The following is a 26,726-nucleotide window of genomic DNA, read 5'->3' on the forward strand; positions in this document are numbered from 1 at the left end:
AAGCACTGTCAGTCAGTGCTTCATGCCTTGAGTTTGGGCCTAACGACTGTATAGTCATCCTCAAACCAAGACATGGCTATGTACTTGAAGTGCTCTCCACTCTGTTCAGAGCACAAGTCATTACCCTTCTAGCTCTTCCTAATTCAGAAGATGAACAGGGTCCTAATTCACTCTGCCCAGTTCAGGCTCTTAGAGTGTATGTTGAGCACTCTGGTCTGTTTTGCCACTCAGAGCAGCTTTGGGGACTCATATTTGGCTCATGTTTTTTAGGAGCTCTCATTATGGGCACTCTGGGGCTGGGCTTACATAGGAGCTTTTTTCTGCACTTGCTTACAGCATGGCTTCATTTCCCTCAAAGTCCTTTTAGGCAAGTCGTGCCACTCGGCCGCCATCTTGGCAACACCTCCGGGCAGCTATTTCAGACTAACAAGACCAGGCTCCTATCTAAATGAATGGGCATAGAGTCAGAACTGCACTTTCACTGGTCACCGGGACATAAAAACTGCATGTACAGAAACAGCAGCAAAATATAATAAAAATTGCTGAAAAATGTTGATGACTTTGCCACAAAATAAGGTTTATAACGCCCTTTTCCCCACAGGTTATACGTTTACTACGCATGCGCAAGGGTTCCTGAACTGTGCGCATACATAAGAGAGATAAGAGATAAGAGAACGAGCATTGTGTAGGCTACAGTGCTATAAGGCTGCACTTGAGTCAATGACTGTCACTATCAGATGAAAGATTTTGACAAATGGCGCTCTAAGGCAACTTACATTACAGTCCACACCTTTTGATAGTGAACCATGATTTTAATGAAAATGAGAATAAAAACTAGTTAAAAAAAAAAAATCATAAAACATGATCATTGGGATGGGCAGTGGAAATTATATTAGATATAATAAATTGTATCTTTTGTATTTTTATTTAAAAAAATATTGTAAAAATATTTTGGTTGTCATCAATATTATTGTTATTAAAAAGATTATCACATTTCATCACTATTATTATTACTCATTAGTAATTATTTTTATTATTGCAATTAAACTATCAAGCTATTCTTCAGACAAAACTAGACAATAAAAAAGCACTGCATAAAGCTAGTCAACATGTAAAGCTTGGACAGCAATGCCACGTTATATATATTTAGAAACATTTTCTACAAACATTTATTTTTACTCATTGTATCATAACTACACTTGCTGCTTTATTAGATTTTTTTTGTTTTGTTTTATCAAATTAATTGAGAAACTTCCTGAAAAAAAAAAAACCCACAAAGGACTATTTAAATGACCTGCAAAAAGGTGATTAAAATGATAAATTAAAATTATATTACATTTTCACATTCTGTTTTTATCAATCTATGTTACCTACTACTACCTATATGTTACTGAAGAATGTTTCCTCCTAAGTAATTAAATCTAATCTCTCTCATTCGTGGTTCTAGCAGTAGCAGAGATGCCAGGCTGTATGCATGTGAAGTCTTCAGAAGCTGGCACTGGTTCTCTCACATCATGGAAAAGGCAAGATGGTTTAATAGGCTTCCTGGAGGAGACAGCATTGTTCTGAATTAAGATACAGCAGTCTGAAGGCAACACACTTTAGGACATTGGGGTATGAGCATTCTTATTTGCAGTGACGTGAGAGCGAATTATTGTATTTGGGGCATGACATGACTCCCTGTGTTGCTGGAGGCAATGTAGGGGTCAGTCTTGTCGCTGTGGGCGCTTTATGGCAGTGAACCTGCCAGAAGTGCTCATAGCCTTCGCACACACAAGTTAAACACCCTCTCACACACAACCAGATGACTCAAACACTCCTGCAGCTGCTGGCCCAAACCATATCCGTCACAGAGCCACACACAAAAATAATCAGACACAAAAACATGGAATCACACAGTCAAAAAAAATGTGAAAAACAGGTTCAGGTGTGGGACAAGTTCAAGGATGGTGCATAAAGCAGAACAAAGCCTAAAGAGTCTGAATGCTACTGCAAGGTTTCGCCAAGTGTCGATATGATGTCAATGCATTGGTGTACTTGCATGCAATACATATTTTACACAATGAATTCTATTAATGTACAGTGGCCCTCACAAGATCTTGGAATTCCAAGCCACTCTAAGAAATGTACAAATGTCATAGTATTAAATAACAAAATACTATTAATTACAAAAATATCTTTGTGTTGATGCATTTTCAAGAAAATTCAAGAATTGTCAAGGTTGCATTTATTTGTTCAAAAATACAGTAAAACCGTAATATTGTGGAAATATAAACAATTTAATTTTCCATTTAAATAATTTTTTAAATGTTATTTATTTCTTGCGATGGCAAAGCTTGATTTTCAGCAGCCATTACTCAGTCTTCAGCATCACATGAAACTTCAGAAATAATTATATTCCGTCTTGAAAGACACTTTGGTAACACATTAAAATAAGGTTCCATTAGTTAATGTTAGTTGATGTTTTAACTAACATGAACCAACAATGAACAATACATCTTTACAGTATTTATTAATCTTTGTTAATGTTAATGACAATAAAGTCGTTCATTGTTAGTTTGTTAATTCACAGTGCATTAATTAATGTTAACAAACAAAACTTTTGATTTTAATAATGCATTAGTAAATGTTGAAATTAACATTAGCTATGATTAATAACCGCTGTAGAAGTATTGTTAATGCTTAGTTCATGTTATTTAATGTTAAATAATGGACTTTATTGTAAAGTGTAACTGACATTTCTTATTATCATACATTTTAAACATGGTTATACTACTTAATATTTTTATTGAAATTGTGGTATTTTTTTTGGCATTCTTCAAATAAAATAAAAATATATACAGTATTGTTCAAAATAATAGCAGTACAATGTGACTAACCAGAATAATCAAGGTTTTTAGTATATTTTTTATTGCTACGTGGCAAACAAGTTACCAGTAGGTTCAGTAGATTCTCAGAAAACAAACAAGACCCAGCATTCATGATATGCACGCTCTTAAGGCTGTGCAATTGGGCAATTAGTTGAATTAGTTGAAAGGGGTGTGTTCAAAAAAATAGCAGTGTGGCATTCAATCACTGAGGTCATCAATTTTGTGAAGAAACAGGTGTGAATCAGGTGGCCCCTATTTAAGGATGAAGCCAACACTTGTTGAACATGCATTTGAAAGCTGAGGAAAATGGGTCGTTCAAGACATTGTTCAGAAGAACAGCGTACTTTGATTAAAAAGTTGATTAGAGAGGGGAAAACCTATAAAGAGGTGCAAAAAATGATAGGCTGTTCAGCTAAAATGATCTCCAATGCCTTAAAATGGAGAGCAAAACCAGAGAGATGTGGAAGAAAACGGAAGACAACCATCAAAATGGATAGAAGAATAACCAGAATGGCAAAGGCTCAGCCAATGATCACCTCCAGGATGATCAAAGACAGTCTGGAGTTACCTGTAAGTACTGTGACAGTTAGAAGACGTCTGTGTGAAGCGAATCTATTTTCAAGAATCCCCCGCAAAGTCCCTCTGTTAAAAAAAAGGCATGTGCAGAAGAGGTTACAATTTGCCAAAGAACACATCAACTGGCCTAAAGAGAAATGGAGGAACATTTTGTGGACTGATGAGAGTAAAATTGTTCTTTTTGGGTCCAAGGGCCACAGGCAGTTTGTGAGACGACCCCCAAACTCTGAATTCAAGCCACAGTACACAGTGAAGACAGTGAAGCATGGAGGTGCAAGCATCATGATATGGGCATGTTTCTCCTACTATGGTGTTGGGCCTATTTATCGCATACCAGGGATCATGGATCAGTTTGCATATGTTAAAATACTTGAAGAGGTCATGTTGCCCTATGCTGAAGAGGACATGCCCTTGAAATGGTTGTTTCAACAAGACAATGACCCAAAACACACTAGTAAACGGGCAAAGTCTTGGTTCCAAACCAACAAAATTAATGTTATGGAGTGGCCAGCCCAATCTCCAGACCTTAATCCAATTGAGAACTTGTGGGGTGATATCAAAAATGCTGTTTCTGAAGCAAAACCAAGAAATGTGAATGAATTGTGGAATGTTGTTAAAGAATCATGGAGTGGAATAACAGCTGAGAGGTGCCACAAGTTGGTTGACTCCATGCCACACAGATGTCAAGCAGTTTTAAAAAACTGTGGTCATACAACTAAATATTAGTTTAGTGATTCACAGGATTGCTAAATCCCAGAAAAAAAAAAATGTTTGTACAAAATAGTTTTGAGTTTGTACAGTCAAAGGTAGACACTGCTATTTTTTTGAACACACCCCTTTCAACTAATTGCCCAATTGCACAGCCTTAAGAGCGTGCATATCATGAATGCTGGGTCTTGTTTGTTTTCTGACAATCTACTGAACCTACTGGTAACTTGTTTGCCACGTAGCAATAAAAAATATACTAAAAACCTTGATTATTCTGGTTAGTCACATTGTACTGCTATTATTTTGAACAATACTGTACATTATAAATATCTTGGAGGAAAAGTGACAGTAATTTATTGCATCCTTGAGTAAAAATGTAAATAATAAAATAAAAAATAAAAAGTTACTGACAAAACGTTTTATGCTAATACACAGAGTATTGACTACAAGTTTGTTTCGTAATTAACCCGCAACGCAAATGATTTCTACATTTAACCAACTTGCCTTTTTTCTTAAGGAGCCAGAGATTTAAGCGTCGCTCTCTGACAAATGCACAGACCGAAAGCCAGTCTAGAACAGCTTGTGATGTGGAGGGAGAGGTTTCTCCTCTGCACTCTTAAGTGTTGCTGCTTCAGCTAAATTTCCTTACTAGTGAGAAACCATGAGCAACATGAACCAAGAGAAACACAGATGCTCTGACTCTCAAAACCGGCCTTCGCCCTGCTTCTACCCTGCAAAGAAAGCCAAGCATAAGGATATGAACAGTGCTGTTGTACTGTATATCAACTCTTGGAACAGCACTCGAGGACTGGAACTAATTGAATTATAATGGGACTAAATTAAAATGATAATCAATTTCTTCATGAGGCAGTCAACAAATTAAGTTTCTGGAGACAGTCTCATGAGAACAATGTAATTTCAAAACACATGCTCGGCGATGATGAAAACCCAGACACAATCTTTTTGAAAAGTAGTTATTTTATTTATATTTTACAGTCTTGTCTTTATTTACCATGATTTTTTTTTTACTCCAGTCCACTTTGGGGAGGGGGAGGGGTCAACAGAAGGAGAACAAATGTTCTGTACAACACTTTTCCAGTTAGGAAAAAAAATATAGATATAATTCACATTTCTGCTCTCTTCCACACACTCTTCTGGAAGGATAAAGGTTAAGATAAAAACAAGGTTGTGTACATGGGCATCTCATAAGGTTGGGTATTTAACACCCCATTTTCTTCTTATTAAAATAATTACTGTGGTATACAGCACAAACAAATACTGGGTGTGCCACTTTCAAATGAAACTGAAGTTTAGTGAAATCTGTAAGACATGCAAGTCTACAGAGGCTCTCAAAACCTGTCGCTTTCAAAAATTCATCTGGAGATGCACATTTTTCTGATAAGTGAACATGTATCCCATATTAATTCCCTTTCTGAGTTATGTATATAAAAAAATAAAATAAAACCCTTTTTTGTTGAGTCGCAAACTGACTGATGTGTACTTGGTTTGTTGTCTATGAACAAAATAATAGTGTGCTTGAACTGGTGCAAGAGACTCATTCAGACTCCAGTGATGGAACAATTATGAATATCAATATTAGCGTTTAGAACATTTACTAGAAAGGTTATCTGTATTAAGACCTGTGCTTGGATAAGAGCTAACAGGGTGTAAACTAGTCAAAAAACAAGCTTCATAAGAGAAGACAGCAGATGTTACAGCTTTGGTGGACAGATTTTTGGAAGAAAACTGTTGTGCATAAAAATGTAATTGCTTATGTTTACTTTAAACAAATAACTTTCTGAATAACACCACTGTAGCTCATAGAATTCAGATTAGTTGGCTTAATGTTGTCATTATTATAGCAGAACTTACAGCCATGGCTAAATAACTCATCCACACTGATTTGTAGTTATCCTCCTGACAGGCTGAATGCTTTATTTGACCACATTCAACTTCTGTGGCGCAAAAATGCTTCAGAAAGGGGTGATTTACTGGGGTTAAGTCTGATTGGATGAGAGGGCAGAGTCGCTGGGGGGAGGACTGTAAAGAGTGGGAGGGGCACCAGATGCATTAGGCATCAGCGGGACATAAAACAGCCTCGCACGTGCATCTGGGTCTCCTCTCTGATGAATGAAAGAGAGTGTACATGTGTCCGGAATGTCGACAGTAGTCCTCCGATCTAGTTGACCATCCGTCACTGCAGGTCTCGGTCTTCAAGGTACCTGTACTCAAATGTAAATCCTTCCTTTTTCCTCTGGCCCCATTTCTCATAGTCAAAGTAAATATAGGTCCCCTGTAGAAAGACAGAAATAATGAAATGTTCAGCAAAATTAAAAGTTACTTCAAGTTTTATTCACATATACACCACGGTTTAAAAGCTTAGGATCAGTTACATTATTATTATTTTTTATGTATTTGAAAAGTCTTTATGCTCACCATTTATTTGCATTTGTTTGACCAAATATAAAGTAAAAACAGTAATATTTTGAAATATTATTCCAACTTACAGTAATTATTTTCCATTTTAATAGTTTTTATATTATAATAATATTCAGGGTCACAATCTTCAGAAATATATCAAGTTTGAAAACAGTTGTGCTGGTTAATATTTTTGCGGAAACAATGACAATTTTTTTTTTTTTTAGAATTCTTTGAGGAATATAAAAGCTCAAAAGAAAAACATTAAATGCATCCCTTGTGAATATAAGTAGTTAATTACATAAAAACAAAACGAACTGTGGTCGACACTCGACAAATCGTGGCATATTCCCAAGTAAGCTCTTCGTGGCCAAAATATGATGACAAAAAAAAAAAAAAAAAATTTTGCTCACTTGCTCAAACTCATCAGTGATGGTCTTGGGCTCCTCGTGCCTCTGGAACCACATCATGTACTTGGTGTGGAACCTCCATGACTGTTTTTTCAAGGCCTTGGCTGCTAGATACTGCGCTTTTGTACCCTAGGGGGTGTAAAGGAGCAACAAATTCACCAGAAATACACTAATAATAAAGGAACTGTAATCTGACCGTAATCCTGAAAAATCACACTCAGAGATCAATAGAACCACTATCTATAAATCAAATGCAAGCCATACGTGCTTACTGAAGGACAAAACAACCTGTTTGCAATTACTGAGGCTTCACTGGGGACGTTAACGGTGAACACACACACACACACACACACACACACACACACACACACACACACACCTCCAAGTAGTAAAAGATGAAGAAGAGGGTCTCTGTAGAAAGTCTCTGGTAGAACTCCACAGTGTCAGAGTGAGGAGGGGGCACCTGGTGGTGAAAAGGCAGTGCTGGGCAGGGGTTCCTCATCAGGTACTGCCTGTATGTCCAAAAGAGAGTACACAATTGAAACATGGTTGATGATCGAACAACCCCGATAAACTGGAATAGGATAGGATGAGACAGTATTTTTATTTGAATTTAATATACGATTCAAAATTACAGTATTTTTCGGAATATAAGTCGCACCTGAGTACAAGTCTCATCAGTCCAAAAATACGTCATGATGAGAAAAAAAAAAAACATAAGTCGCACTGGACTATAAGGTCGCATTTATTTAGAACCAAGCACCAAGAGAAAACATTACCGTCTACAGCCGCGAGAGGGCGATCTATGTCTTCAGTGTAGGCTATAGGAGCACTGAGCAGCATAGAGCACCCTCTAGCGGCTGGAGACGGTAATATTTTCTATTGGTTCATTTCTCTTGGTTCATTTCTCTCGGTTCATGTCAAATTAATGTTGATAAATAAGTCGCCCCTGACTATAAGTCCCAGGACCAACCAAAATATGAAAAAAAGTTTGACTTATAGTCCGGAAAATACGGTAAACTGTTAAAAATAGTTAATATATTTGATTAGGGGTGACTCCGAATAGCCTACGAATCGATGCTTTGATTCGAGGAGCCTGATTTGACTACCAATCTGACAGTCAAATATTTGTGATTGATTATGCCATTTTGACTATATGGGGGAACTCAAATGTTTGATTTCACATAGAACTACCGGTTTTCTCCCACTAAGGTAATATACAGCCTATTATGATAAAGCTGAAAGAATCTGAAAAGAAAGAAGATTCACATTAATATTTTAAAGTGCATGAATAAATCCAACCACACCTAAAGATTTATGAGTGAGCAGGTCAAACTACAAAGCAGAATATTATTAACTATGACTGGGACTGTTATATACATACTATTATAATAAGAAGACCATTATACTAAAACGCTAAGAATTTTTAGAGTTTAGCTGCCGTGTTTATGCACATTGTTTCGTGAAGAACGCGTCCACAAAAGGAGTTAGCATTCAGAGCCCCGCAGATATGTTCATGTACATTCGGGTACATGCTTTTTGCAAATGGTCTATAAGTCTTAATATTAATGTTATGTTGTATAAATAACGAGTCATATTCTATATGAAATTATGAGTTGAATCCCATTGATTCAAAACTTCAATCAAATGAATCACCACTGGTCATCTTCAACGCGCTCAGCTCAAAACAGAAATGCAGAACATTAACTGCTAACGTTTGAAAACTAAAGTTATAATGAGACCACTATTTAAAAAAAAAAAAACACAATTGTTAATAGTTATGGTTTCACCGACGTCAAGTGTTAGCTATCTATGTTCATCAAAACATAACATTATTTTCCCCATTTATATCTGCAAGGTGTTCATTACACATTTTCGCTGTATGTTAACATCAGTAATTATGTTGTTACGACTCGTTAAAGGGGGGGTGAAATGCTATTTCATGCATACTGAGTTTTTTACACTGTTAAAGAGTTGGATTCCCATGCTAAACATGGACAAAGTTTCAAAAATTAAGTTGTACGTTTGAAGGAGTATTTCTGTTCCAAAAATACTCCTTCCGGTTTGTCACAAGTTTCGGAAAGTTTTTTTCGAGTATGGCTCTGTGTGACATTAGATGGAGCGGAATTTCCTTATATGGATCCTAGGGCACGTCTGCCGGAAGAGCACGTGCTCCCATATAGCAGAGCACTGAGAGCAGAGGCATTCAGTGATCAGAGCGAGAGCGTCGCGAAATGTCACAAAAGAAGTGTATTTTTGGTTGCCAGGCCAAGACAACCCTGCACAGATTACCAAAATAAAAAACAGCATTAAGGGACCAGTGGATGGAGTTTATTTTTAAAGAGCATCAACGGAGTTGTGCAAGTGTTTGTGTTTGTTCCCTGCATTTCAAAGATGCTTGTTTTACAAACAAGGCCCAGTTTGACGACGGATTTGCATATCGTTTATTTCTTAAGGATGATGCACTCCCAACGAAAAAGGGCCACGATGTGTGTTGGAACCGCAGGTGGTGAGTTAAACTGCTTAAAATATCTCTGCCTCCTTGTTAGTGCGTCCCCTCCCATGCCGAGACCCGGGTTCGAGCCCCGCTCGGAGCAAGTCGTTGCTGCTCCTGCTCTCGTTCAGTTTAAGCCTCGGGATCTGATTCTGGATCATAAATATATGCTGAATCTGACTGTTAGCCATGGTTTGTTTTGGATGATGGGTTTTCCCTCACGGTAATGTCACAGCTTCCAAACGCTCTCAACACAAAAGCCTACTCGCGCTCGTGATTCTTTAGCTCCGCCCACACGTCACGCCTCCAGTCGGTCGTGTTTTTCCGGGAAAAATCGGTACGGACTATCTTTCTCTTATGAATATAATAATTTGGAGTACTGTGGCTTAAGTACCAAATATTTTTAATTCTGAAAAGATGCACAAAAATAATGCAAATACACCTCATTCTGCAATGCGCCCAAACATAACATTGCATTAGATGCTTTAGAATAAAACTTTTTTCTTTAATGACGAAAAAGTACTGCAAAAGATGGTCACACCAGAGAGCAAGTTTCCAGGAATTCCCCAGACTTGGAGGCATGTGCCAGAATGAGTGAACACTAAGGAATTGTGTTTGTGCTCACCTGATCCTCTCAGAGTCGGACGGGTGAGGCATGTGCATCCAGGCGGACTCCTGCATGGCTTGCTGGTAGAGTTGCTCTTTGGAGAAGGGGACGGGGCCCAGTGGACACACGCCCAATGACGGGGGATGCTCACCTCCGACAGAGCAGACTGAGGAGCTGCAGGAGTGCCTGAAGGGGCTGTGGAGCTGGGAAACAGATCTAGAAGAGGATGAAAGAAAGAATGCAGCCAACAACCGAGAATAGTGCAAGATAAGCTGAAAGTAATGAGAACTTGTTGATACTTACCACTTGAGATATGTAGTGCAGAAAGCTCCCCTTCTAACCCTGAGCCCTGAGCAACCCTCTCTGCCATCGACTTTAAAGAGCTCGGAGGCTCCTGAAGCTGGAGAGAGTGGGGGAAATATAAATAAATACATTTATCATTGCTTCTAAATGTTCTAGATATAGATCCATCTCAGAAATGTTTATATAATTAGTATGAATTATAAAAGTGATTAATTTATGATATGTACACTCATCAATAAAGGATTTGCAAGAAGAAAAAAAAACACAAAAAAACAACAACACTACATTAAGTGACTTATGCTCACCAAAACTGCATTTCTTTGATCAACAATAAAAAGTAATATGTTGTAATACATTACGAACTGTAATTTATTCCTGTAATGGCAAAGCTGAATTTTTGTAGCAATTACTCCAGTCTTCTTCATGGTCACATGATCCTTCAGAAATCATTTCAATTTGCTGCTCAGGAAACCTCATTTTCTTTTTCAGTATTTAAATCACATTTAGACATTTTTGTAGCTTTATAAAAGTTTTTACTGTCACATTTGATAATTATAATGCATTCTTACAAAAAAAAAAAAAAAAAAGTATATATATAATAAGAAAAACCACTTGTCTTTACACAGCTAACAACCCAGAGCTGTCAATGTCTTTTCACCATATTTATTATCTAAATTTCACGTAGTGTTTACGAGGTGTGCAATAATTCAAGGGTTAATTTCTCTGCCTGTTCCCGTCTCATCTCAGTTTGGACAATTTGCAGGGCACGATCAGGCAACAGCAATGTAGACTTTGCCTTCAGATGTGCACCCACTCATCAAACAGGTGTAGTGTGATGTAATGTAATGACACAAAATGTGCTGAGTGCGTATGCGCAAACATTACGTGACTGACCTTGGTGTCGGCAGCCTGTGTGTATGAGTGCGGGCCATTCATCAGGATGCAACTGCCTGCTTTACTCTCACTATATGACGGTGAGGGCGAGCTGGGCGGCAGTGTCATCGACCCTAGAAGACTGGACCCACTGTCATTACTGTTTTGACAGGAGGGAGAAGAACATTTAGAAAATCATTTTAATAAGGAAAAACATAAATTAGCAATTCAGATGTTTTTTTTTTCAGGAAAGTACATACACATACATACATACACACACACACACACATACATATATACATACATATATACATACATATATATATATACACACACACACACACACACACACAACAGATCGTTTCAAGCTTCACATTAACAAACAGAAAAATAAGCATTAACGTTGTAAAATTTAAAACAAATTCATCAGTTATTTAACTTCATTTCTATAAACCGCTGTACAGAAGGCAACAGTATCATTATCCAGCTCAATTCAGTTCAAAATTGATTTTCATCCAGTATTGGCAACAGTTTAAATCAACAATATTACCAGTAGTGAATATTAAAGGGATAGTTAGGGACATCCGCTATTCATGAAAGTAACCGGATGAATGTGTGTGATGTTGCGGACGCAGGAGCCAGCGTTCTGATGTAGAACACATATCCGCTGTGCCTGGCTTACAAGCAGAGGAATTCTCACGTATGTACCGTGGTACTCTTGTGAATGCCAGCGGAGACTGAACCAGATTAGGAAAAAATTAAAAATCTTTAAATGAAAGACATTATTTTTGTTTTCTTTGCACACAAAATTTTTTCTCGTGGCTTCATAACATTACGGTTGAACCACTGATGTCACATGGACTATTTTAAAGATGTACCTTTCTGGGCCATAAAATCAGTTGCACTGCGGTCTATGCAGGGTCAGAAAGCTCTCGGATTTCATCAAAAATCTCTTAATGCGTGTTCCAAAGAAGAACGGAGGTCTTATGAATTTGAAAAAACATAAGGGAGAGTAATTAACAGAATTGTATATCTATCCCTTTAATTGTCTTTTAAACCTCATGAAAACTTTTCACAAGGTCCCCCTTCCTCAAATCTTTCCCTGGAGGTCCAATGCACTGCAGTGTTTAGCTCCAACCCTGATCAAAGTCACCTGTCTGGGATTCTCTAATGATCCCAAAGACATTAATTGGCACTGATTAGCATGCTCAGGTGTGTTTAATTAGGGTTAGAGCTAAACTCTGCAGGAAAGTGGATCTCGAGGTCCAGATTTGAGGATCACTGTTATAGGTGGTTGACAGGGTGTTGCTTTGTGGTTGCTAAGGTGTTGTAAGTGAGCAGTACTCACAGCTGATTTGTTGAGGAATTTAAGGATGAGGATTGGCTGTTCTGTGATTGGCTTGCACTGTTGAGGGCGGAGTCTGATGTGCTGTCTGCTACCACAGCACTATAACCTAGAAAAGGCAGGAATATTGAAGTAAAAATGTGAATAAAGCATATACTTTTTTTTATACAATTTCATTGTCTTATTAGGGGTGTGTGATAATGACAAAAAAAAATATTGCATATACAAGATTAAAAACTTCCAGTCCCTCACCAGAAGTCTGGATTTGCGCTGTATCCAGTGACATGATAGCACAGAGCGGATCATACACGTGAATCAGTGCAGACCACAAAATGTACACAGAATGCTATGCTAATCAAAAGGTTCTGGCCCGAACTGTGATATGAACAAAACTATTGAACATGCTATTGGCCAATTAAAAAGGAGGCGGAGCTGCTCGCTTGATATTTCTTCCAGTTACAGTTGGAATTACGTCAACACATAGAATAATGCTGCGTTTATCAAGGCACTTCACCTTTAAATGTTTTGCGGTAAAAAATAAAAAATAAATATACAAAATAAATAAAAAACACTGCATGAGTGAGTCACCGAGTCATTCATTCAACCAATTTGTTCAAACAGCTGATTGATTCAGTAATGAAACACGGTCCTGTGTTGCTCAGAGGTGCAAAACACTTCTGCTGTGGCTTGGTTTAGAATCTTCATTATTGAAAAGCAGCAAAAACAAGAACTTCTGGGTAATGTAAATCACTTTAATATTAACTTTTTGTTTAGTGAACATCACTCATTGTGTGATATTAACTATATCAGATGATATAAATAGGCATATAAATACCATATGGGGGCATTTTTGCCCCCATTTTGAATTTTGTGGGACATCTAAAATGTATTTTTATAGACTAAATCAAGCAGTGAAAGAGTGAACTCGAAATGTGCTGGCACAATATCATGTAGTTTATGCATACATTGCCTGGGTGTTTTTTTTGTTTGAACGATATGCGCATTTGAAAAACAATTACAATATTATCATAGATGAGATTTATCACACACCCCTACTTCTTATAATTTTGTTTTAGAGCAAATTTATTCAGTGTTTCTGCAGGCTTTATGAAGATAAAATTAAGACTTTAAAGGCCTTTGTAAGTAAAAAAAGTAAGGAATAAATCAAAACGCAGTATGCTCACTAAATGTAAATGTCTATAGAGAACAAAATGACTTCACTGTTTAGAAATACAACTTTAAACCAATCGCCATTATTTTTTAATTCATTTTGAGTTCATGATTAGAATAAGAAAAGCTCAATTCAAATGGAAAACATGAAAAATGTTCATACCTCATTGGAAGATATTTGATATGAATTTACTTAATTTTAGGGATGTTAGATATTTGTACTGGAAAATGAGGCAAAAAAAAACAAGAAAAGACTTATGATATGCAATATATGATTTGTTTTGCAATGCATGCAACATTTAATGGCATGACTGTATGAATTTTAGAATTTCTGCATAGATTTAAGCCCTTTTTAAGTTATTTATTTTGTGTAATGGAAAATTAAGACTTTTAAAGACCTGCAGAAAACACTTTTCCTGCTTAGACAGTTATACCGCACTCACTTGTACCACCGTTTTGTTTTGGCCCACTAGGTGGCCTTGGTAGCGCAGCACTTCCTGCTGCGTTTCCTGTCCCAGAGGTTCCTCCGTTGCTTCCGATAACTCCCACATTGCTCCCTGAGGTCAGTGCGCCTCCCACAGAGCTGGGAGCCACCAAAGGTAAAGGCTCCACAGTGGACTGTGTGGACCCAAGACTCAAAACACCAGGCCCTGAGCCCAAGAGGCTTGTGGAGCCTAGACTTCCGTTAGTCCCCACTGAGGATACGACTCCACTGGAGTTTGTACTGCTTATATTCGTTCCAATCGACCCCGACAGCCCGCTGCCCATGCAACCTGCGGCAGCAGCTTGTGCATAAGGTGCCGTTGTGGAGCCGCTCAAAAACCCAGTCATGCTGCTCAAGGATGCCGGCATCCCTGAAAGGACCAGCCCGGGCATCTGGTTTGTGCCACTAGTCACTGATGTCCCCTTCCCAAGTCCTAGACTGGAGGAAAGACCCGTTCCCAGTGAAGGTTGGCTCTGCGAGCTGGGTGTCAGGGGGCCCGGTGTGCTGATGTTGGGCGGCGACGTGGAGGTGGGTGTTGGGAGTAAGGTACTGTTGTTGGAGGAGGCAGAGTTTTTGGGCTGGTGCGGTTGTTGGGATTGCTGTGTTTGTTGCTGTGTTGCTGAACTATAGCTGCCAGAGTTCTGGAGAGAGACGCCCATGTTACCCAAGAGGCTGCTGCTCCCTGCTGCCAAGCTTATGCTGCTGGCAGCAGTCGCCATTGAGATCAAAGAGTTTGAAGAGATTCCCGACGATGAGGATGACAATGAGGAAGAGGAGGATAGAGATGAAGATGGATTTCCATTCTTGACAGGTGACTGCAACAAAACAATAGGATTTGTGAGTCAGCCCAAAATGATTATAATAAAAGTGATCTGTGGTTGCTTTTCTCACCTGGCTGATTTCACTGTCTGTTGAACGACCTCTTTTCTTATCATCTTCCGAATTCTCATTAGCAGAAATGAAGAGAACATGACATAAAATAAAAGCAAACCAAAACAAAAATCACTGAATTGCTTTTTAACTATATTCATATCCAACCACATCTACAACAGTCTCAATGAAATTCAAAAAAATAAAGTTTTAATTGCTACAAGTGAATTTAAGCATCACAACATTGTAATGACCAGTGTGAAAAGTCAAGTTTAAAATTGTTATATTTAAAAAAAAAAAAGATATAGTAATATTTAACAGTATTATAAATTTATTAGCATTTTTAAAGATTAGTGAACTACTACAAGTGAATTTTAGGCATCACAAGGTTATGATGATCAGTATGAAAAACGGATTTTCATTTTTATACTTGCATGTTGTGCATCCCAAGCTGTGATATTGTGGATTAAACTTTGGGTCTGTCAGTAAGGAGGAGATGCTCACCGTAGTGCAAGTAGCTGGAGAGGGAGGTATGGGAGATGAAGACGTTGTGGAGGTTGGTGTAGAACTGGAGTGCTGGAAGAGCTCATCCTCTGCCTGACCTGATGGAGATGTGGCAACTAGTGGCAGGGCTACAAGAAGGAATAAAAAGCGTAAAAAATTAAATAAAAAAAAGTTATGATTGAAAACAAAACACAGAACTCACATATGCACCAAATACTTACGCAAATCCTCCAATTCAATGTCATCATAGATAAACTCATTCTCCTCAAAGTCAGGATCCTGAGAGGAATCAAGGTAGTACTCCACGTCATCTTTAATCTTGCGGATGGCATCCACTTGTACAGAGTCATTGTCCAGCATTCTAAGGATGGTTTCCAGCATGCGGATGTGATACCGGTGCCTCTCGATCATTCGTTTCAGTTCCTCGATCCGATCCTGCTTCTAAGGGCACAGCATGAGAAAACTAGAACTCTAAAAAAGGACCTACCAATGTGTATGAGCAGTCTTTTAAAAAGGGCCCGACATACTTCAAACAGAATCGAAGAATGAACTGATATGACGTAATTTCTAACAAAATCAGGCCGAGATGAAGTTTGTTTCAGCAGTTCGAAAAAGCTTACCAACGCAAACTTTCTGGGGGAGTTAGTTTTGGCTCCTAAACACCTTTGAGCTTCCATTGGTCTGTGGTGGTTATGCAATCGGTGGGCGTGTTCTGAAACTCCGCCTTCGAGGCGTGATTTTTTCCCCCCAGGTTAATTTCTCATTCTACGGAGGTCCGAGCATAGAACAACATCTCCTGAATACACTGGAGTGTTGAATAGCTGAGCTGGCACAAATATATCCACACCTGTACGATCGCTCGCGCATTATTTTAATACCTAGAAAGAAATTGGAACGAAGCTTAGGTGTCGATGACACAGAGATGCAAAAAGCGACACAGAAACATCGGAGACAAGTTTTCCAAAGCCGTGAAAAGAAAGACTAAAGATAAGGTAGCAAGTACCAAATACGCATTTCAAATAAATGTTACAACATACTGCTGCTGCTTTTCTTCTTTCAAAAAGCGAATTTAAAGGGTATACAATAAATGAAATGCCAAACGAATATACAATTCTAAAACCTTGTTTTTAAATCAAAAGTAAATCATGAAATATAATATTCTGACCATAGGAGCCCATCTCACACCTAGATTGCCTACACTTCATCGTTGCTGTGTTTAGGGAATACGCGTCTAGGACTTTTACATTAATCTACACCCCATCTCCAGCAGTGCAGGGGTGTTGGAAAGTTTAGAAACTGTATACCATCACTCAGCCTTTTCAAACTTCTTTTTTCCCCCCAAACGAAGAACGAAAACGAACTTCATTTAAAGTATATCGGGGACATAACAGAAAGAGTGTAACTGCTGACAATGTTCTCACATCCCAGACTGTAAGATTCCCTCGATGCACATTTTACAGTGTGTTCAGAAATGTACAATTTAAGTTTCAACTGTAAACATCTGAACTGCCCAACTTTACATATTCGCACAAATATAGAGTTAATGTTTAGAATGTTTATTTTGTTTTAGAGAGATAGAGATATTACATATATATATATATATATATATATATATATATTACACACACACACACACACACACACACACAGACACAATATGCTCTTATTGTATAGCTTTTAGTGGTCTTATTTTAAAGTTGTTCATCTCATGGTTCTATTATTTATTCACGTTTTTCTGTTGTCTTTGTCAAGCACCAATTTACCAAGACAAGTTCCTCGTACATGTATACAAACTTGGCAATAAACGTGATTCTGATTCTTAGCATCAATAACGACTAATGAATGGCTTACTTAGTTGATACTTAATTGATCGTAAGTGCCTTGTTTAAAGGGACAAAAAAGGACTCATTCATGAAAAATGCTAGTTTGGACCAACCTCTTCGTTTCCAGCCCAGTTCTTTAACTATTATACTACTAAACTATCCCATATAAAACATTTGCATTTTAAAAAGATGAAAAGGACGAGAATAATGGAGCAAATGTAACTGACCTCTTTGTCTCCTTTCTTCTTCTTGGTCTGGACAGAAAGGGATTCAACCTCGCTCTCAAACTGGTCCACTTGCATGTTTAACGTGTCTATCATGTTCTAGGGGAACCAAGGAACAAAGCAGAAGTAGGTGACATTAGTAAGTAATGTGAACAAAGCAACAGTCAAGATGAGCATGTCTTTCGCCAAATGCATTCCAGAAAGCTCTCAGTAACATCATGCTGAGTCAGGCGCTGCAGCTGCTTTTCATAGATTGAGCAAACTAAAAGAATGATGGAAAATGACTTGGTATGGCCACATTTCCCACTGACGGACACATTTTCATGGGTCAAAATAGCGTCATTTGAATTTCACTTGAGGCTGATTTCCAGACACAGATTTCGCAACAGGTTCAATTTCAAGCCATTTTCATCATAGTTCAGAACTTTTAACATATTGCTGAAATAATGTCTTATTAAACAAGAAACGGACAGAAAAGATGCAGACTGTAGCATTAATAAATAGATACACAGGATTTCTTGTTTAATCATCTTCATGGAAAAACAATGTCAAATGCATCCACTTCATTGCCAACAAAAAATGTGATCACGATATCTGCTTTTGCTTCGATTCCTGAACCACTATAAGAAGTGGGAGTTCAGCTGCTCTTTTTTTTCACTACTCCCCTGACAGCCTACTATCATCATCTACATTAAAAACAAGGCATTTGACACATAAATTGAGCCTAATGTTTTATCATATTGAATCAAGATGTGACTCCTTCCTAGAACGGCAGAAAGTCGACATGAAATCAAAACAAATCCTACTTAATTTCATAATGCACATGTCTTGTCTTAATGTGAATGGACTATTACACAACGATAAATCAAAGAAGAAAAATAATTGGATAAAACCAAGCCAGATCCTACTTTTTCCAAATTATGGATGCCAGATGGATTAAGAACAATTCACATTGATTTTAAACACCATGCTTCACACTGCGATTCTTACCGTTAGCCACTGGCCGACCTCTTCTTTCTCTTTCTGTGCAGGATCCACTTTCTGAGCGAGGCCGAGTCCTTCTTTAGAGTACGCTTTCGTTTTGGTCTCCCGTTCCACAATCTTAAACCGCTCCATTTGCTGTGAAAAAAGAAAAATAGCATCATAAAATCAGAGTCAAAAGTATCAAATTCAGATTTAGTATTTCTGGATTACATTATCTTAATCTTACAGTGATTTATGCATATGTTCCCAAAAATATATCCCCACATCTCAAAGGTCTCAACTTGCTGAAAGCATTACTAATATAATTAATAAAATTAAAAAAAAATGAATAAGATGTTCAAAGCATATTACATCCAGCATTATATATATTAGTATCAGGTATCTTTGTTAAATTAAAACGGACATCTACTCACAGTCTCAATGAGTTTGCGATTCTCTACTAGCTGTCTTTTGTCTTTGATCTCATTGGAGGCGACCCATGTCTTAATCTGGTCACGGAGACGCTGCAGAACCAACGCAGACAGAAACAAAATCATGTAGAAACGAAGAATGAAAGAAAATTGAGATGGACGCTTGAAATCAAGCATGCCAGACTCTTCCTGTGCAGCCACAGTGGACACGCTCATACATGACCTGCAGCGATGATAGTGCTTGTCCTGATTGTTACCAGTAAAGACAAACACATCTTGAGCAGTGAAAAGGCCAATGTATCAAAAAATAAAATTTGTTCAGCTATGGCCAAAAAGTGTATTCAGTTCATAGACCTAGCTTGGTGGGGAGGCAAACAAAGCCAGTCGATTTGGTCAGTCACACTTTAAAATACATTTTAGCTCCTCTATAGTACACCGACAAATTCACACTAAGCATCAGCAAGCATGCGAGGTTGTCATGTCACATAAATTACTTGCGCTGTCCATTTTCGCTGCTCCAGCTATTAAACATGTTGAAAATAATGAACTATAAACATTTTTGTCAACAAAGTAGGCTTTTATTAATTACAAATTATGGAGTCAATTTCTCACCCACTGCTTTAAAATGGCTGTTGGACATGATGAAAGTTCAATGCACAATAAGCAGGCACACCAAGACTTCACAACACAGTAAATATTATTGAAAATGGCCGATTAAGCAGTTTATATTCTGACTTTATTTTGGTAAGGTCCAGATTTATCTGCAGTTGTTGTACGTTATCCATTCGCACCATGCAACAGGAATGCATTAAATACTATAGGTTACTATCTGCCAAAATGCAGCTTTGTTGCATCATAAGCTATTGTGATGCAACAAGCTATGCCCATGATTCAGTTTGTGATCAACAGAAAATTCTCACCTGTAATTTTTTTATCTCTTTCTTGAGGTCAGATTCATATTTCTCCTTTTGGTTGGCATTGGCTGCACTATAGAGCTGAAAGAAAGAAAAAAATATTATAATCACATAATTCACGGGCAACAAGCTTAAATATATAGCACATAAAAAGTATTATATGTCATTTATTTTTCAAAATACATCACCGTTCAGAACTACCACTCAAATCGGAGGTCAGAAAGTTTTTATTTTTTTTATAAAATACTACTTTTATCCAGCATGGATGCATTAAACTGGTGCATCAAAGGTAAAAGAAATTGCTTTTTAAATCGTCATTTCTATACAAAAATAATAATAATTCAGTTTTGTTTGTTTTTACTTTAAACTCAAAGAATTCTGGAGAGAATGCATCACAGTATCCACATAAATATTAAGCAGCACAACGGTTTTATAAGAAATGTTTCTTAAGCACCAAATCAGCATATCATCAAGACTTGAGTAATGGCTGCTGAAAATTCAATTCAATCACATCCCTTAGCAGCAGATCAAAAATAAATGAAAAAGCTGCACAATAAAATTAAGCAGATGATAAAATGAAGTTCATATTCAAAAACGTCTTATATTGTCTTCGTGGATTACATTTGCTCATCATGGGAGAGGGACTCACACTTTTGTGCTGTGGTTTAATGCAACAGCTGAGCAGTTGTGGTGGGTGTGTATTAGTTTGCAAATCTGCTTTGCTGTGTGATGTTGCCACACTCCGCAGTTGTTTAAAGGTGGCCCCATGGATGCGCTTTTAATGCAAGCATAGAATTATTATTCTATATTTGCTATTTGACAAATGTTTTTCACACTACTGTTCAGAAGCTTGGGGTTGGATTTTAATTGTTTTTAAAAGGAAAACTCTTATGCTTACCAAGGCTGCATTTATTTGACGGAGTTAAAAAAAAAAAAAAAAAAAGTAAAATACTATTAAGTAATAATTAAGAAATCAGTTGTGCTGCTTAATATTTTTGTGTTAACCATCATACTCTCATTTTTCAGCATTTGTTCCATTTTGGATTTGCTTATGTGACATGATACATGAGACATGCTTTACACAAATAGCTGATGCAGTAGTTTTTTTTTTTTTTTTTACCTTTTTCCAAATGTCCTCGAATTGCTCTACCCCTTCTGCAACTTTTTTCAAACATCTGTCTATTTCACCTGAGGAGAGAGGAGCAAACTTTAGGTACATGATGGGATGAGGTGAGACCAGGCCATATTCTCAGAGAAACAGATGCACACATGCTTTGATACAGCAGATAAGCGAATCACGTAGCATTCTGCTCAAACCAATTCAGAATTGAGATAAACAGATATGGCCCAGAAAAAAAGCCCCATTATCATATACCTTGAAGTTTTCTTTTATCAGCCATGACTCCTTGACTATGATGTTTTCTTCATGCCTTCTTCTACTGAAAAAGATTGGGGAGAAAATTAGCACCATTGTTGTGCTTGTATGAAATCAACTTGCAAAAACCTTTACAAATGACTGGAACAAGACTGCCATTATAATGTGCTTCAATGCAAAAGGTCCAAAAAAAGAACATGACTCTTAGACTGATGGTCTATTTTATAATTGCATGTTTCCCCTCTGAACTATTAGCATAATTATTATAATGACAAGGTGACGTCATTGCAAACTCACAAAAAAAGCTCTTGTGATTGCTATAGGGATGAATAAAAATATAAAAAAGATCATAATAATAAAAAAACTATTTTCACTATAGTTTCTAAAGCAACCATAAACAAAATTGGTGATTACCACACATATTTGAGGAGTTATCCATTTTACTGTAATGGAGAGAGGCTCATGGATTAACTGGCAGCAACATTAAAGTTAGAAAAAAAGCTGTTCAAAGTGATTTTTATTTTTTTAATGTTCAAGGACTCCTGCTTTTCGATTCTGAACAATTATAGACATTTAAAAAATAATAATAACATGAGTCACATGTTTGTGCTTTCGGAAGTTATATGAGGTTATAGCAATGTAGCGTAATGTTATCTCTAAACTGCTGGATGATACAAGTTTGTTAAAACGGTAGGAGTGGGATAATTTGAGTCAAACGTCATGGGGTAAGTTGAGCCAGTGGTTCACCCCTTCCTATGAAAGTATTGGTAAAATAAAGTATTATTTTACTGCAATTCTACATTACAGTTCATCAATTTCAGACCAACATTTTTGTTGGTTTTGAATCTAGTATTGTTCAGAATTTTTTTAAATAAGCCTTGAAGAAAATTGGCCACTGAAGCTTTTATGAAATTCTCTTTCCCTCCAACTTTTATAGAAGTCGAGTATTAGCCTGGTTCTGAACTGTCAATTCCTGTCAGTGTTTTAAACTATAAACTTTAACTTTATTTTGTTCTGAATTTAATCATTTAAAAAAATGCCAATCTTTAAATAAATATTTGAAGTCATCCATCCATCCCATTTTCCAAACTGCTTGATCCTCCAGGAAACACCCTGGATGGATGTCCAGCCCATCACACACAGATTTTAAGAATCATTTATTAAATTTCTTTCTTAAATATAGCTTAAGGTGAAAATGTTGTACTTCAGCATAATTAAAATCACAAATTTTAACCCCATGTGGCTCAACTTATCTACTCTCTTGGCCCGATTTACCCCGCCCTCACTAGGGGTAAGTTGAGCAAAGAGACCTTTTTTTTTTTTTTTGCAAAGTTATATTTTGAAACCTGTTTATTTTAGATCCGAAGTGATTTTTCCCAAGCATGCATCACATCCTGAAATATTTTAATTGCACACATTACTGTCATGGGCTCACTCTAAAAGATACCATCATTAAAAACTGGCTCAACACACCCCACTCACCCATACTTAATCCACATGCCAATAAACCTCATTTTGTTTTTATCTGCCATTTAGCGGTACTGCTTTCTGAAACAGATTTGACCATTATAGAAAAACAATAGTAAAATAAATAGATGAAAATAGTGTGGAAGCCTATGCAAAGAAAACAACTCCATTGTATTGAAGACAATTTTATAGCACTACAGAGCCAGAGTTTTTGAAATCACATACAAACAGCTTACAATTACGAGTTGTTTCATTACATTAAACTGGAATAAGATCAACTATTTTAACACTGAATAAATTACACACCCCACCTTTCCATCTGCATCATCCAAAAAGCATTCAATAAAAATGTGCTACACAGGTTACTCATTTTAATGAAAATACCTCCAACACAAAGGGCAATTTGCCAGTTCTGATTATCTACAATGGATAAGCACTTATTATACAGAAAAGCTGGGCATAATTTTACAAAAATGTCTTCAGAAGTCACCATAATAAACCATATCTAAATCACTGATGTTAGATCATCCCATTGCATATGTATCAAGTAAATAAATATAGAAATCATTTGTTTATCAGCATCAAATACCAATCATGTGCAGACAGGGATGTCTAGTCAAATGTATTTGTATGCTTAAATTACTTGTTGGGATGGACACAAGCACACCAATGTGAAACAAAGATGTGCTATCTCAGTCTAAATTTAGCTAATGTATTAATCTATACTTTGCACATCCCACATAGTAGAGACTTGAATTGATACAGACATGTTATCCATATTTATTAGATTCAGAAAGCTCAAGAGTGTTGCTCAATGCAAGTTCGCAAGAATTGATCGTTAAAGGAATAATTCAGTTCAGAATGCCAGACTATTTTTGCTTATAAACGGTGCTTGATTGGATTTATCTCCAGGTGTCAGACAAGATTACTTTTCACTGGAGAAAGCAATATTATGGATGGAGGACTCATATTTTATATTATATTGTACTATCATTCTGACGGCACCCATTCACGGAAGAGGATCCATTGGTTATCAAGTGATGCAATGCTAAATTTCTCCAAATCTGTTCCAAAGAAGAAAAACTCATCTACATCCTGGATGATCTGACAGGGATTGTGAGACCTGGAGTTTTAGATGAAGGTTGTCTATGTTTCTTCAGTGAATAAACAAGCAAGAAGCACATCACAACAAGCATACTTTGGAACCTGCTTTTTTATAAATGATTAAAACAGCCTCTTCAGGCACTTTTAAAGGGCTATCACACACACAAACTTCTCTGGTTCTGCATTGTCAAAGCTAAGACTAGATACAATGCATATAGAGATGGATTAAATTGTCGACAAATGGCCTTTTGACTTAACCTGCCCCTGGTCAGTGAAAACTTGCAGTATAAAGCAAATACACATTTGAAGAGGTATAACAAATAAGACAACAGTGTCAAACTGAATAATGAAACCGCAGATATCAACTAACCATTTTATCAGACAGAATTGTGACAACAGCGTCCACACACACCTGAGCAAGATGCATCAGCCTCATTTTTCACAACGAAGACACGATTTCACGCATCCATGCACTTCAATAATGACTAGTTAATACATGTGTGACTAAAGCAGAAAGCTAATAGAGCATCTAAAATAGCAATTAATTTCATCATAAAATATAAACAGTCAGGATGACAGCAGCACGTCAATCAAAATTATCTGACGCACAGTCGCGCGCATCCATTCGAGTTCTCGCAACAATGTAGCGCGGGCAAACACAGCAGCTCGAGAGCCTCCATCAGTTTAGAGTAAAACTAAAAAGAAAAACTCATAGCACACAGTCCTGGTGATAAAATTCATTTAGAGAAAACTGGGTTATAATAAATACTATTTCAGGAATATGAAACCAGAAACTACCACTGTCTTTCCATGTATGTGGCTTCTTTTATATTCTCCTACCCAACTTAATTTGCATGCACTGTACTTTTTCTACATGCTGAGACACTGGTGCGGTAATATTAACACTTCAGAGGAATCAGAAAGCTTAATTCCAGCAAGCAGCGCTCGAGCCAGTAGTGAAGGCGACCCGACCGGCTCGAGCTTTTTTGGCTGGGATACAAATTGGAAAGAGTAAGTAAAGAAAAAAAACAGCACGTAATTGGAGTGACGCTCCCACGCTGCAAAGATATTTTACCTGGTTTTCCTGAGTTTCTCTCTGCCTCTTAATATCCCCTTCAGTTCCACCACAATTCCCCAACTTTCCAAGCTATATTTTTATTTCCTATTATTTCTATTCGCCAAACAATCACTCCTCGCATCAAAGATGGCCGCCAGGAACACCTCCTCCGCTTGTGCGCTGGAGGATCGTGGCCCCGCCCACTGAGACGCCATTAGGCAAAAGCCATCAGTGCTGTTCTCTCATTGGACAAGAGAACCTGTCAATCTACTCGCAGTGTTTGACAGCTTCCGTGCGTAGTGAGTTATGGTTGGTGTATATGTATAGGTTAAAGGTGTACCGGGATGTCATAAATTTCCGACATAATATATGGCCTTGTAATTAATATTTTGTTCGAATGTGTTAATTATCAAACGAAAGAAAGCGTAGTTTCAAAGCACTGTTTCACATTGTTTTGTTACTTTTTAAATTCTAAGATGCTACCACAGATCTATAATATAGATCAGTGGATGCTACTCACCAGCTCTCCATCAGTGCAGAGATCCTTTTAAAGCAGATTGCTTGGTTAACGGATGGGATTTGAGAAGATTATGAAATCTCATGAGACTGGAAAAATCTTGTAAAAAAAAAAAAATGTTCTAAGCATTAGCCTTCATAATTCAGACCAATATTTGTAAGAGCTCAGTTATTCAAATGTATCAATCATGACTGCAAAGACGAACTGAAATGACTGCTTTAGTTTTATGCATCTATTATAGTGCACAAAAGTATACTCCACCACATCAGATCCGCTTTAATGAAGGCAGGAATATTTAGTAAAAAAGATCATTCCAAATATATTTAGCTTTCATTTTAAATTAAGTCCAGCTGATTAGTAACCACCTTCTCTTAACTGTCATTAATTAGCAACACAACAGGTTCCTCCGACATGCAAAATTAAGTCTTTACCTAATGGTAGTATATAAACAGCAAAGAGTGGCATAGTAATTATACGAACCAAACACATCTTCAACAGCATAACTAAAACAAATCTTTTTATTGTTATTTTGTTTTATTGTTATTATTGTAATTTAAATAAAGGTAAAGGAAAATATAAATACCAGATGAAAAAAAAAAAAAAAATTGAAATGTTAAATTGAAATAATTAAGACATTTAATTTATTATAATTTAGATGATTTTTTTTAACTTAAATGTAAACTATTAATAAATAACACTAAATGCTTCTCCAAGTATTTGAGTATTTTTGAGGGATTAAATAAGACAAACCGATAAAACCCTTTAAGAGAAATTTATATGAACAACCCAGCGCACTTTCATTTGCCAATAATTTATGCTCTGCTGTTAAGACTAGAATTTAACATTTGGAGAAATAAACAAATTTCTCTGATAGGATGCTGTTTGGTGCTTTACATTTTTTTTTTTTTTAAAGACTTTTGATTGTTGTAAAAGCATTTTACTACTGTTTGCAAAAGAAAATCATACCAGACTTGCAATGAATGGAGAGAATTAGACAGAAACAGACATATTAACACACTATGAACAAAATTGCCCGAGCTGACATAAAAACACACAATAGGCCTATTCAGTTTTCTAATAAACACGCTTGTTAACACTCCTAGATGTTGAAAGCACAATAACATGATTACAGTAGACTTAAAAGTAACACAACACAATATCTGGCTTAAATCGGAACATACTAGTAAAAAAAGTGTTTTTTTTTTTTTGTTTGTTGCTG

General features: G+C 37.0%; 1 pseudogene; it reads right to left on the reverse strand.

Moving 5' to 3' along the window:
* Window positions 1–5,171: 5,171 nt before the first annotated feature.
* Window positions 5,172–25,789, reverse strand: LOC113062176 (CCR4-NOT transcription complex subunit 3-like; annotated as a pseudogene).
* Between the last annotated feature and the right edge of the window lie 937 nt (window positions 25,790–26,726).

This window comes from Carassius auratus, chromosome 44, assembly GCF_003368295.1.
Source record: "Carassius auratus strain Wakin chromosome 44, ASM336829v1, whole genome shotgun sequence".
In the NCBI taxonomy this organism is placed as follows: Eukaryota; Metazoa; Chordata; class Actinopteri; order Cypriniformes; family Cyprinidae; genus Carassius; species Carassius auratus.